We start from the raw sequence: 13433 nt of genomic DNA, 5'->3' as shown, positions 1-13433 counted from the left end.
AGGGTGGGGGTAAGGGGGAGAGATCAACCAAAGAACTTGTATGCATGCATATAATCCTAACCAATGGATACAGACAACAGGGGGGTGAGGACATGAGGGGGGTGTGTGTGTTGGGAGGTTAATGGGGGAATAATGACACATATGTAACACCGTAATCAATAAAGAAATTTAAAAAAAAAAAGATACCAAGACTTTTCAGTTCCTTATGTTGTCTCCTCTCTAGTTTGTTCATTTCCACTTTAGTCTGTGCATCTGTCGTTAACGGCTTTTACTCTCACCTATAATTGGTGCTCCTCACATGTGCTTGGAAATGAAGTAGCTCAGCTGGTTTAGGAGTATAATTAAGGGAAGTGCAGACAGCCTCTGAGAGACTAATGTGCAGTCAGTGCTGTGATCTGAGCAACAGCGGGTGTGAAGCAGCGGATGGCAGTCAGTGGCTCCTGCCTTGGGTGATCAGCAAAGCCTCTCAAAGAAGATGTCTAAGCTGAGCCCCAAAGGATGAGCAGCTTAAAAGCTCTCAGGTGAAAAGACAGAGGAGATGAGTGTGTGTTCAAGGCAGAGGTTCGTCTTGGGAAAGGCCAGTGAGCAAGCAAATGTGAGAAATGTAGGCAACGGGAAGGAGCGTGTGCTGTGATTTCAGCTGAGTGTGGACAAGGAGCAGAGATGAAGCTGGAGAAGCAGGCAGGACCACACCAGGAAGGTCTGGGAGGCAGTCCCTTGCAGCTTGGTCTCCGGAGTAATGCCAAGTCTTGATGCATTTCAGCTGACAGGTATGGAGAGGGCGGGATGGGGGACGAGGGAGTGACATGGAAGAGATGAAGACTAGTGAGGAGGAGACCAGTTCAGAAACATTCAGTAAGCCAAGTAAGAGACAAAGGTGGCTGAATTTCCCTCTGACCTCCCACATCATCTGGGGACAGCCTGGGAAACCTGACTTAGAATGCGAAGACCAGAAAAGAGGAGCAAGTGGGGGGTGCCCCTCAGGCCCCTGCTGGCAGAATGACATGGAGAGAGTTTACACAGACCAACGACAGACAGACAAAGGCACTGAGAGAAGGCTGAGGGCCTTTTAAATAAGGTTTAGTGCAGATTCTCTGCCATTTATTTTGCTGGTTCAGGGCTTATGTTGTTGTCAGGGTTTTTCTTGATTTTCATCTTTGTTCTAAAATAGTAATATTGTGAGAGAGCTAAACTCTAGAAGTGTGAATGTTATGTGCTTAATGAACTGACATTTCCTTGACAAACAAAATTTGATACATGTGTTTTCTTTAAGGATACTTAATATATTAAAAAATAAAGTATAAGCTATAAATATGAATGTGCTCACCTACATTAAAAAATTTGGTCTCTTAAGGGGACTTTTTTTTATTATCAATATCTATTTTGGGTTATAAAAGAATAGTTTCAATATAGGTGATTTAGAAAATATGGGAATTTTAAAGGAGAAAGTCATCTGTTTACAACACAAAGAGAAACATCATTGTTAATGTTTTCTTGATTTCCCTCAATATTTTTATCTTAGAAATAACTCATTCTCTCATTTAATCCTCATAATAACTTCATAAGCAGGTGCCACTAATATGTCAATTTTACAGAAGAAAAATGGAAACTTAAGTAAATTAAATAATTTGTAGAATGTCATGTCTTTTTCTTTTTCTTTTATTTTATTTAAAAATATATTTTATTGATTTTTTACCGAGAGAGAGGGAGAGGGACAGAGAGCCAGAAACATCGATGAGAGAAACATCGACCAGCTGCCTCCTGCACACCACCCACTGGGGATGTGCCTGCAACCAAGGTACATGCCCTTGACTGGAATCAAACCCGGGACCTTTCAGTCTGCAGGCCGATGCTCTATCCACTGAGCCAAACCAGTTTTGGCGAATGTCATGTCTTTTTAAAAATATATATATATATGTTTTTATTGATTTCAGAAAGGAAGGGAGAGAGAGATAGAAACATCAACAATGAGAGAGAATCATGCTGCTTCCTGCATGCCCCCACTGGGGATCGAGCCCACAACCTGGGCATGTGCCCTTGAACAGAATCGAATCCAGGACCCTTCAGTCCGCATGTCGATGCTCTATCCACTGAGCCAAACCAGCCAGGGCCAATGTCATGTCTTTAACTCACAACTAAATGGCAGAGTCACTATTCAAACCTGGTCCATTTGACTGAACTCTGTACTCTCAGTCTCTAATTAGTTTTATAAAGTTGAAATTATAATATCATGTATACTATTTCTTATTGTTTTTTAACCATTCACATCTTTAAAAAATTAAGAAGCATTAATGAATAATGTTGAACCATTTTATGTAAATCATTCAAACACATTAATTTTACAAGATCTATAATAGTCCATACTGTACCTAGTCATTTCCTTTGGTTTCAACTTAATATTAATGCAAATAAATCTTTCCACATTTTTCAGCATGTCTTTAATTCTGTTTTGGACTAAATTGCTTTTGGACAAATTAAAATGGTGGATAATGAGAATGAAATATTTAAAAATCTTGATAAAAACAAGGAAACTGCTTCCCTGAAAATCTACCATCTTATATTCTCTCCAGAAATCTTTGTAAGTGTTTATTTCACCCCACACTCATTATTTATTACTAGAGGTCTGGTGCATGACATTTGTGCACTGGAGGCGGGGGGAGGTACCTCAGCCCTGCCTGTGCCCTCTCGCAGTCCAGGACCCTCACTCCTTACCGCCTGCCTGCTGCTCCTTACCGCTTGGCCTGCGGCTCCTGAGTGCTGCTGTGGAGGTGGAAGAGGCTCCCATCACTGTTGATGTGCTTGCCAGCCATGAGCTTCTGGTGGTCAGTGTGCATCATAGCGACCGGTCATTCCGCCATAAGGGTCGCTTAGGCTTTTATTATATAGATATTTATTTTGAAAAATTTCAAGCTGAGAATTTTTCTCATATTTTTATTTCTTTCATTCTCTAGTATATTGATAAAAATCCTGCCCCCCCCTTTTTTTTTCTACTGGGATACGGAAAAAATTTCATTCATTTTTTCATCAACATTTACTGATCATCTGTAGTGTAGCATTCTCAGTTACCAGTAAGTGAAAAATTAAATTTGGGTGCTACTAAGCTTAGTCCAATAAGAAAGGCAGATATTAATAAAGTAAACAAAATAGAAGTGTATAAATTATAACATTTGGTAACAAATTGATAAAATTATATGCTAAATAAAATCTCAATGATTTATAAAATGCAGTAGTAACCAGGGGAACTCGTGACTTATCTCAAGTGGAGTTTTGTCCTTCTGAACAATGTTCTGGTCCATCAGATGATGAAGTTCATTTTCTCCAGGGAAAGGTTTTCTTGTTTGTTTGAACACCATTTCTGAAACTCCTGCACTGAGACCGTAGTCATTAGTGAAATTAATTTCCACTGAAAACACACGCAGGCAATAAAATTGCACCTAACTTTCTAAAAGTCAGAAATTACAGATTTCAACTAAATTTTCTCTTCTTTAAGGTACATTAAGAAAATAATTTATTTGATAAATTTTTAAAAATAAGTTGCCAATTTGGAAGCTGAATTTATGACTGCACAATACTAGTATACTTAATGTACCTTCCTGCCACAAATGTAAAGTGACCCGAGGACCTTAGATGCTGTGGGGCCATCACAGCAGAAGACTGCCAGCCAGCGCCCCTGCCCTGTCCTTTGGTTCCCCCGGAGCTCTGCTTCCCGAAGGCCTGTGATGACAGTGAGGGGACAGAGTGAAGGAGAAGGACCAGAGTGGAGAGAAGAAAAGTCTTCTCGTGGGGGTGCCCCCCACCCTCTCACTTTCAGCTCATTTCTACTCCTTATCAGGCTTCTGCTCCTGCCCCCCACCCCCTTATCCCTCCACACATCACCCCAGGCTTCATCTAGCTCAGAACTGCTGCCCCAGGCTGCACCTGGAAACCCATTCTGAAGGGGTTTTAGCCCTCTCATGTTTGAACCCTGAGAGACAACTTTCAGATTCTTAAATTCTCCTAATTTGAGTTCCAAGGCAGATATTATCTGTATTTCAAAAGTCATCTGGAGATTAGTGATTCTCTTGAGAGCCTAATGCAAGATTTTAATCTCTCTCAATTGGGCTTAAATGGTTTTTGTTGCCTGAGGCAGAAACCACTGTGGGCATTAGAGGCTGAAAACAACATACTGGCCAGACAAGAGAGATATAAACTTCCCTAATAATAAAAATAATAACAACAACAACATCAACAACACACTAACAATACCAGTAATGGTCAACACTTACTTATCACTTACAGTGTGGCATGCATTACACTAAGAGATTTCATGTATGAAACATTTGATCCTCACACAGTCCTAGGAAGGAGGCATCCTTATACCTATTGTTCAGATGAGGAGATTGAGTCATGGAGTGTAACCTGCTCAGCCTCACTGCACTGCCTAAGGCAGCGGTGAGCTCAGAGGTGAGCCTCTGCAGGCCAAGTGCTGGCCTCCCTCCACTGAGAACTGCACGGAGGACACGCCTCGCTGCCTGGTACAGCCTTCAAAGCCGGGACTGGAAATGTCAAGATTGGGACAACATGCTTTAATGAATGTGATGAATATATTATAATGTAATAAATGTCTTAATTTTTCATTCAACACATATTTATTGGGTACTTGATATTTATCAGGCAGTGATGTAGAAAAATTCCTACCCTAATGGGATTTAAATCAAAATTGCCACATTCAAATAATTGTATTACCCAATATGGAAAATAGAGAAATATTCACTAATAATAAACCACCTCAACATAGCTACTACTATAATTTTCAATATGTTTTCCAATCTTTTCCCCATGGGTATATTTGTTTTTACCTAACTTATTGATATACATACAATTTTGTTTAAAATATATTATACAAGCAAAGGTGTTCATTTTTAAAAACTATTTTATTTATCACTTATTAGATTTTTATGGTATTATATTTGCATGTTTTTTTTTAAAAAGATAGTCTCAAGGCAAAACACTTGGAGTGTGCTTCCTAAGGATCATGTATATACAGTAATTTTAAACTTTTATAAACAAGGGCTAGTACTCGCTTTTCTTAAAATTTAATTATAGTCTATTGCTTTTTTTTATATCCAATTACTGAATATAATACGAGGCTGGCAGACAAGATCAAAGTATAATGCCCAAGAAAAGAAAATCCTGATTGAGTAAGTGATTAACTAGTGATGGAATCATTAGATTACATTAACTATATATTACATTATATTTACCACATCTTCTAGTGGAGGCATCATTATTTTGTACACATTTTCAAGATGTCTAAATTTCCAATTTTCTATGTTCTATTTGGTTTCTTTTGCATCAAGTTTCTATCTAGTTCGTAGTACATTATTCAAAGGAAAAACATATGAAAGTAATCTAGATATACTCTAGGTCCAATAAACCTATTAAAGTTCCCAAAAAATGCAGATATTTTGCCTGTTTTCCAACCAGTGTTATGGATGAATGTGTTATGAATGAATGTATTTCAATGAATGTGTTTTATTCCAGCTCTGAAATTTAAGTTTCTTCTGATTCACATTTACTTGTACAAGATCTTCATCAATGTTGACAGGTGATTGTTTGAGGCTATAACATGTTGGCTATTTCTTTCTCCAATTTTCTTGATTTAGTGCTCCCAAAAAAAGGAAAGGATAAGGAGCTAGTTTCATGAATTACCATGCAAGAGCTTAATGTTATATTATAGTCAATCCATTACATTAAAATATGTACAATTGTAGGAAAAATGAACACATCTTTGAACCAATTCATAGAACAACTATGCCTAGATTTAGGTTCTGGGTTTTACTATGAGACACTATAAAAAGAGGCCTATCAAACTGAAACCAAAATGCAGGTTCAGCTGCCTGCCCCAAGGAAAGCCAAACTCCTGAGACAGATGTTGGTGCAAAAGGAAAGAGGTTTATTCAGGTGCCAAGTGCTGTGAGAAGGGTGGACTTCTGTCTCAAAGACCATTCCCCCTTCCTGCTCAAGCCTGTGGGTCTTATAGGGATAGGGATGGGAGGGCTTTTTTCTATCCAATTATCTTTCTAGCTTTTGGTGCCCTGGGGCCCTCTCTCAGTCATTTTCTAGCGTTTGGCTCACTCAGACCCTGTCCATTCATCTTTCTAGCTTTTCAAATGCACAGAGTAAGAATCTTCCCTCCGCATCCCACCCCACCTTCATGTTGGCTGATGGGGGAGACTCCCCATGCTCCCTGTCTACTGTAACAGAACAACCACTTCAAGTGTAGAGATCACCACAGCTTTCTTTAGCCATCATACTTTTCCAAATCAACAGAAAGCCTCATTGTATTATAAGGCACTGAGTCTTAGCCCCCCAGGGCTCCAGATTGAAAAGTGTGCAGATGATGGTGCAGACTTCCCTAGCACTCTCCATGTGGGTTGCCCCCTTCAGACCTCCTCTCCTCCCTGTCATTAAATGATGTGGTTTCATTTCCCTCTGCTCAGGGTCTTATTCATAGAAACGTAATCACCAGCACATCCTTGAACTATCTCTTTCATCCCCTCCTCCCCCGCATCCCATTTTTTTACGGTCATAAAATCTACCAGATTTTATTGTTTAACATTAAGAAAAATATAACAGGGCTTTCTATAAAGATTTGGCTTACAGTGAAGTGAATGCCCGCTCACCTGTTCCACAGAATTAATAATCCTCTAAACCAACACTGCTCTGTGCTGCACCCCGACCTGAAAACCTCCAACCATCGCTCATAACCTTATGTCACTGGACCTTCTGTAGCCAGCATCCAAGCAGTGCTAAGAGCAGCTATGTTTAATTTAAAGGTCATTAAAAAATATGAAATGTTGCAAGACCAAGTCTTAAACTTTTCTCTGGTTAAATTAGCATTTGTGCTGTAGCCTGGTATCAAATATTTACTAATAAAATCGGAAAACCACATCTGAAATTGAACAAGATGCAGAAACCATAAAGAGTTCTTGTTGCTCTTCCCACCCACCCCATGATGAGCCACCCCTTCTAAAAAGGAGGAAACGGCTCAGGGATTAGATAACTCTGTGATTAATGTCATGACCTTTTAATTTGTGTGATTCCAAATGAGTCCGCTGTGATTGAAGAGTCAGGGTTCAGACTGAAGGCAATGCAGGTGGATGAACTGCAGGACGTTTCTGTAGTGTTTGCTGTTAAGTAACCTCTCTGAAAGGCAGGTAACTACCTGTGGGACGATGAGAGGGAAACAGAGTGAGATTTCTTTGTTGCTGCAGGCTGGCTAACACCGATGATATAGCAAATGCAGAACCAAAAAAGGCCTGGAAGTGACTCCGTGGTTTGAGGAAAGGAAACTGTTGTAGAATGGCTCTGAACGTGCCTTAGAGCCCCTGTGAACTCCCCTGTGCTCATCAACTTCCCTCTTCTCCAATAACTGAGGAGCCAGGCTCTCACAGGAAGGAAGCAATGGCACAGAGGTAATGCGGGTTTTCGGCCAGTAACACCACCATCGCATATGCCCCCAAGGTTTCCTGTCCACACACTTATTGATATGGGGCTGACTCTTGGCTCTGTTTCCTACTTTTGATAAAAGGACCAGACATTCAGAGTTGAAGTCTGAGACACAGATATCACCTTATATCTTTCTATCTGTGATAGGACTTGTGATAAAATTTCCTACAGTATTGTTTTATTTCTTTGGTTAAAGAGCATGCTGCCTATAAGACCAAAGATTCTGGTTTAATCCCCATATAGAACCACCAGTTCCTCCTTTCCGTATACACTTATGATGGGATTGTTTCTTAAGTCAGATCTCCTCTGTGCGTGCTACTGCTCACATGCAAGGACGAAGAAAAGCTGGGCTGGCCTGGCTCAGTAGTTGAGTTTCGACCTATGGACCAGAAGGTCATGTTTCAATTCCCTGTCAGGGCACATGTTTGGGTTGCGGGCTCGATTCTGGGTGGAGGGCGAGCAGGAAGCAGCTGATCAATGATTCTCTCTTATTATTGATGTTTCTATCTCCCTCTCCCTTCCTCTCTGAAATCAATAAAAATATATTTAAAGAAAAAGCTGTGGGAAGATACCTTAAATCCACTGATTCAACTGGGAAGTTTATGTTTTGTATTATCTCTGGATCCCATCAAAACTTGATTCCAATGAATGCCGCTTTCATTTATTCATTTGTTCACACATGCATCAACTATTTAATGAAGTGCCTAGTGTGAGATAGAAGACAAATGTGTTGCAAAAGATTCAAAGACGAATAAAACAGCATCCATTATCAACAACCTCATGTTCTAGTGAGAACCCAAGACGTATCAACTGTGAATTATAATACAATCTGATAAGTATGACAGCAGAGATATGCATGAAGTATTCCAAGGATATAAAAGAGTTGTACCTAATCCAGATGGGATAAGAGACAATGAAGAATTTTGAATGACAAGAAATCTAAGAAAAGTCTTAAATGATGGGCAAGGATTATCAAATTGAAGGTGGGGAAGGAAGTCAGGGCCAGAGGAATCTGGAAGGAGAGACGAGCATGAGCACAGAATGGCTATTTGGGGACACAGCAAGAAGTTCTATGTGCTGATACAGAAAATGCAAGGCAGGGAGGGGAGAGGAGAGGAGGAGGCAGGGCGAGCAGACCTTGAGGTTTCACATGCCAGAACAAGGGGTTTGAACTTCTGGTGGGCTATTGAAGGGATTTAAGTTGCAGTTAGTTCTCAACTGGGCTCATTTGTCCCTCACCCTCAAACGCCGCCTGCCCCAAACACACAGACCCCTGCGGTGTGGCCCTCTGACCTGATGTAGGACCAGCAGGTTAAGTTTCACCTGAAGGGGCTAAGCCTCTTCCCAGTGGAGCAAAGTCCATGGTTACACACAGTTTGCGGAGGAAGGTGTCCTAATTTGCTGAGATTTGTGGTAGAATTGGTTGGCGGCTCTTATGAATCCCTGGGCAGATGCCCCAACTGCAAAGCTGGCGTTTGCCCTGCCCAAGCACAGGCACCGTTGCTCTGAGCAGGCGCCTCCACACACAGTCCTGGCTCCTCCAAAGTGAGAGGGGCCCCCACCTTGGGGGATGGAGGCAGGTGTTTGACTGAGAGTAGACATTTCTCTGTAAAAATGTCTGGTGCTATCCCCCAGAGCACTACTGTTTGGGTCCGGGGGTGCCCAAGGACTCAGTGGGAAGGGGGCCCGTAAGCCTATCCGGCCATTGCAGTGTGTGCTGCCCCATCACTGGATAGCGGGGCTGCTAGTGATCTGAGGGCATGTGGTGACACGGTGGCCTCTCGTCACAGGTGAGACATTTCCCTGTGAGGGCACCACCTGTGTGTGGGCCAGGCGGGCCGCAGCTGTACTGATGGAAAGTGGGAATAGCAGGTCCTCCCATCAGGGGAGGGATGTTGGACCCGCCCATAGCATCACCCGCATTCTGCACAGGTGGTCCCGGGGCTTGGAAAGAAAGCACAGCCACAAGTGGGACCTGCATGGATAATGGAGGCCGCGCAGCTAGGAAAGCCCCGGTGGTCTGAGGAAAGGTGGGGACAGACGTGCCTGGGGACATACCTTCATTCTCCACGGTGGTGGCTGCTGCAAGTGCAGGAGGTTTTCCATGTCCAGGCGGCCGCAGGGGCACTGATGGCCAGTGTCAACACTAGCGCCTCCATCTGGGACTGGGGTACCCTCCCCATCTCCACACCGCCTGTGTAATCACAGGCTGGGCTCCAGGGGTCGGAGTTCAGGTGGAACCAGCAGTGTATGCACGCACTGGGTGATGCCTGCTCCTCCTCCTCAGCAGCCAGGCTGCGGCCAGATGGTCCCTGGTCTTATGGCCAAAGGGAGATGTAGAAGCAGTGCTGCGTGCCTTCCTCGGTCTATCTCTAACGTGGATGCTCTGGATGCTGGGGATGAGTGGGCCTGGGGTGGTCATACTGACCCCAGGGCTCCCACCATCCCCGGGAGCCGCAGGACCCATAACCACAGGTGGGCCTGCAGGTGCACTGCAAACTGAACTGCCGCTCCCAGTGTCTAGTACCTCCATGGCAACGCCAACGCCACAGTGTGTAGCTCTGGGCTAACAGGAGCGCTGGGGAGAGAGGGTCCCTTCTGGGACCAGGAGGAGTCCCTCAGGTGGGCTGAGGGGTGGTTGGGGCCAGTGGGATGGCCTGAGGAGAGCAGCAGTCCTTCAGGGCAGGTGGGCCGGTGGGGGGACTGCAGGGTCCCTGTGCTCCACACTGTATTGGATTTGGTAAACTGGCGGGAATGTCAGGCTGGAGTCAGGGTAAGTTATGATGGTGCAAGCATAGCAAGGGAGCGTGGTGTCCATTTCAATGTCCTCATCATCCGAGGTCGGCTGAGAGGTGAAAGCTTCATTCCCCCCGGCTGTGATGGGAACAGCGACCTGCCCAGTGTGAGTGGCCCAGGGCAGGGGGTCTGCCATCGCTGAGCCAGGAGGGGAGGAAGCAGGGGCAGACTGAGTGGCACCGCAGGCAGCCCCAGCCTCTGTGTCAGCGCCCAGGATTGAGTCAACTGCAAGGCAGGGCAACTTGGGAGGCGGGGGCAGCTCCCCTCGGTCCCACCGCAGCGGGGGCAGCGGGAGCTGGAGAGGCAGGGACCAGGTCCTCTTGCAGGCCTTCCTGGCCGCAGAGGCCGGGGGAGGGTTGCTCCTTGATGGCTTTTGAGCCTCCATCTCCTCGCACAAAGGTAGTGACTGGGGACTGCTGGGTGGGTGGTCTCCCCCCTGCACTCCCTCTGGGGGCCTCTGTGGCTGCAGGAAGCAGCCAGGGCTTGGGTTTGGCTGTGGAGCAGGCTGGGCATCTACCGCAGGGCCTCCGCAGGAGCAGCGCCTGGGTGACAGCGGGGCGCCCCCACTCCAGCTGCCTTGCGGGTGCTGGGCATTGAGGGCCAGAGGCCCGGGACTGCTCTTGCTGGAAGGGAGGACGCCCGTGGTCTCCGGGGTCCTAGATGTGAGTGGGGGGGGCCCACCGCTGTAGGGGCTGTCCTGGTCACCCTGTCCCTTCCTCTGTACCTGATGGTCTGGGTTCTGTGCCCTCCCTTCCGGGGGCTCTTCTGGGACCTTCACTTCCGTGTCCTGCAGACAAGGACGTGGGATGGTCCTGGCTGGTCTGGGCTTCACAGCCTGGACTTCCTGCCCGGGGAGAGCAGGTCTGCCCCTTGGAGGAGGGATGTAGACGGTCCTGGGGTTATGGAAACACAGTCTGGGCTTCCTTGGGGGGTCCTTCCACCTCACCAAGGGGAGGACCCCCAGAGGGGAGCACCTGGTCTGGGGGAGAGGACACGGCCTTCTCCCCGCTGTGTGCCAGCCAGATGCTGTAGGTGCAGGGCCCCAGGGGAGGAGCCGGTGCCCGGGGCCCAGGGCAGGTGCAGGAGCCGCGGGGTGGGCGCGGCCAGGCGGGGCATCCTCCCTGCGCACCGGGAGAGCCACCTGGCGGCGGGCACCAGGCAAGGCCCGGCGGCGGCGGATGAAAGGACGAAACCTAGAAAGAAAGTTGCCCATCGAGAGGCAGCTGTGCGCTCAGCGAGCCGAGGTCAGAGCAGAAACTGGGAGAGCTTCTCCTTCGCTTCCTACTCCTCTGGGCTCTCGCATGCACTGAGCCAACTTCAACCAGGAGCTCTGATGTCTCCATGGAAACGTCAATGGAGGGAGGTGCACGTGCCAGTCCAGCGCGGGAGGAGAGGTCAAAGGGCAAGGGGCGGGGCCTCAACCACTGGCCAATCCCCTTCTGACTCTGCAGCACCTGGGCCTCCAGCTGTGGGGCAGGTGCTGGGCATCTGCTGGCCCTCCTGGAGGAGCCTGTTCCAGACACCGCGGCCCTGCCCTGACTGGGGGCTGCACCCCCACATCCAGAGCAGAGTTAGCGGGGACTGCACCCAAACACGCTGCCTCGTGAGTGAGTGAATGAGAGTCTGTTCCCAGGAGTCTTCTTTGGAGGGAATCCCTGTCCTTGTCGGGCAACGGAGGGGCCGCAGGGGAGCATCTCCCGGGCCGTCTTTGAAGCCAGCACAGCACTCAGAGCCTTTGAAGTGGCCAGAGGACACCATTAGATGCTCTACCGCCTGGTCCTTTCATTTCACCTTTCAATGGACTGGCTCGTGAAGAAATGGTTGAGCCCTGAGGTGTGGCCCAGTGGATTGGAGCATCATCCCATCACCTGAAGGTGGCCGGTTCCCTTCCCATCACAGCATGCACTTGGGCTGCCTGTGGATGCAGGTCCCCAGTCAGAGTGCAGGCAGGATGCAAACAACTGATCTCTCTCTCTCCCTCTCTCTCTACCTCCCTCTGTTCTACTCTCTCAGAAATCAGTAGGAAGAAATATCTTCGGGTAAGGATAAAAAAGAAAAAGAAAAGAAAAGTTGAAGTGACCTTTGCTTTGGGGACTTAAAACCTTTCCAAGTACCTGGACTTCTTTGATCTCAGCCCTGCAATGCATATTTGAACATGTCTTACATTAATTTACTAATCATCTTCCTTTGAAGATTAGGCATTAAAATGGCATGTTTTAATGTGATATTTCAGAGCATGTTTACCCTTTAACCTCCCCTGACACAAAAAAATAGAGCACAAGACAGCAGTGATGAATACTTGTATTAAAGGTTATGTTGTATTTCCAATTAAATTGCCCCAAAGTGAGGAAGTTTAATTATATTTCTACCAATGACACTAAATACTATAACATCCTGTCTGACACATACTAGACATTGATTAAAAAAGAAACTGGCTATGCTGTCGGCGGCGGGAACAGAACCATGTGTCTGACCCGTGGGGTCAAATGGCCTGGGTTCCGCTACCTCCATGCTTGAGTTCTGGCTAAGAAAATAATTCATAGCCAAGACTCAAAGTCGCTAGAGATTTATCAGGCAGCAAAGAGGAAGTGCACTTAAAGAGAAATGTGGAGTTTGTGGCTCAAAGAACTGTCCTGGGGAGTGAGTGGGCTAAGCCTCCTCTTAACCTCTCACAGTACTAGTATGTGCGTATGGGGCGGTGGAAGGTGGGGTTGTAACTGCTTTCTTGTCAGGAGCCAAGAGTTGGTCAAAGGATTAACTCTGACCTTACTTCAGTAAGTTACTGAAACAGAAACTCACTGAAACTAGGCCCACTTCCTCTTGCCTGAGGACAAAGCATTCTTTCCATAGTTGCCCTTCAACTGCCATATTCTTTACCTATAGTCAGCACCATTTACGATCTTAGTCAATTATCTAAGTTCACATGACCCTTTCAGCCCCCATCCCTTCTAGGCATCTCCCCTTCTAGAAACCACATATAAGGAACGCTGTAAAAAATAAAATTTCAAGGCTTGATCAGAAACCCTTTTGTCTTGCCTACTATATACAGCAAACTTTTTTTATAAGTAAACAGAGGGTACTAAAATAATGATAAAAAGTAAACTATAGTAAATAATAAACCAGTAACAAAGTCATTGTTTTCATCA

At 45.9% G+C, this 13433-nt stretch overlaps 2 long non-coding RNA genes across 2 annotated transcripts; one reads left to right on the top strand and one right to left on the bottom strand.

The window, feature by feature from the left end:
• Positions 1-2979: 2979 nt before the first annotated feature.
• LOC129147993 (uncharacterized) lies at positions 2980-10603 on the bottom strand. Its single transcript, XR_008555203.1, has 4 exons — positions 9550-10603; positions 8064-8195; positions 7067-7207; positions 2980-3364 (listed from the first exon to the last, which is right to left on the bottom strand). It is a non-coding gene; the product is annotated as an uncharacterized LOC129147993 (long non-coding RNA).
• Positions 10604-11736: 1133 nt separating this feature from the next.
• LOC129148605 (uncharacterized) lies at positions 11737-12512 on the top strand. The gene is made up of 2 exons (XR_008555598.1): positions 11737-12161; positions 12301-12512. It is a non-coding gene; the product is annotated as an uncharacterized LOC129148605 (long non-coding RNA).
• Positions 12513-13433: the final 921 nt, after the last annotated feature.

The sequence above is a fragment of the Eptesicus fuscus genome, chromosome 3, assembly GCF_027574615.1.
Source record: "Eptesicus fuscus isolate TK198812 chromosome 3, DD_ASM_mEF_20220401, whole genome shotgun sequence".
In the NCBI taxonomy this organism is placed as follows: domain Eukaryota; kingdom Metazoa; phylum Chordata; class Mammalia; order Chiroptera; family Vespertilionidae; genus Eptesicus; species Eptesicus fuscus.
Note: the sequence above shows the minus strand (reverse complement) of the source record. Positions and strands in the feature narration are given on the sequence as shown.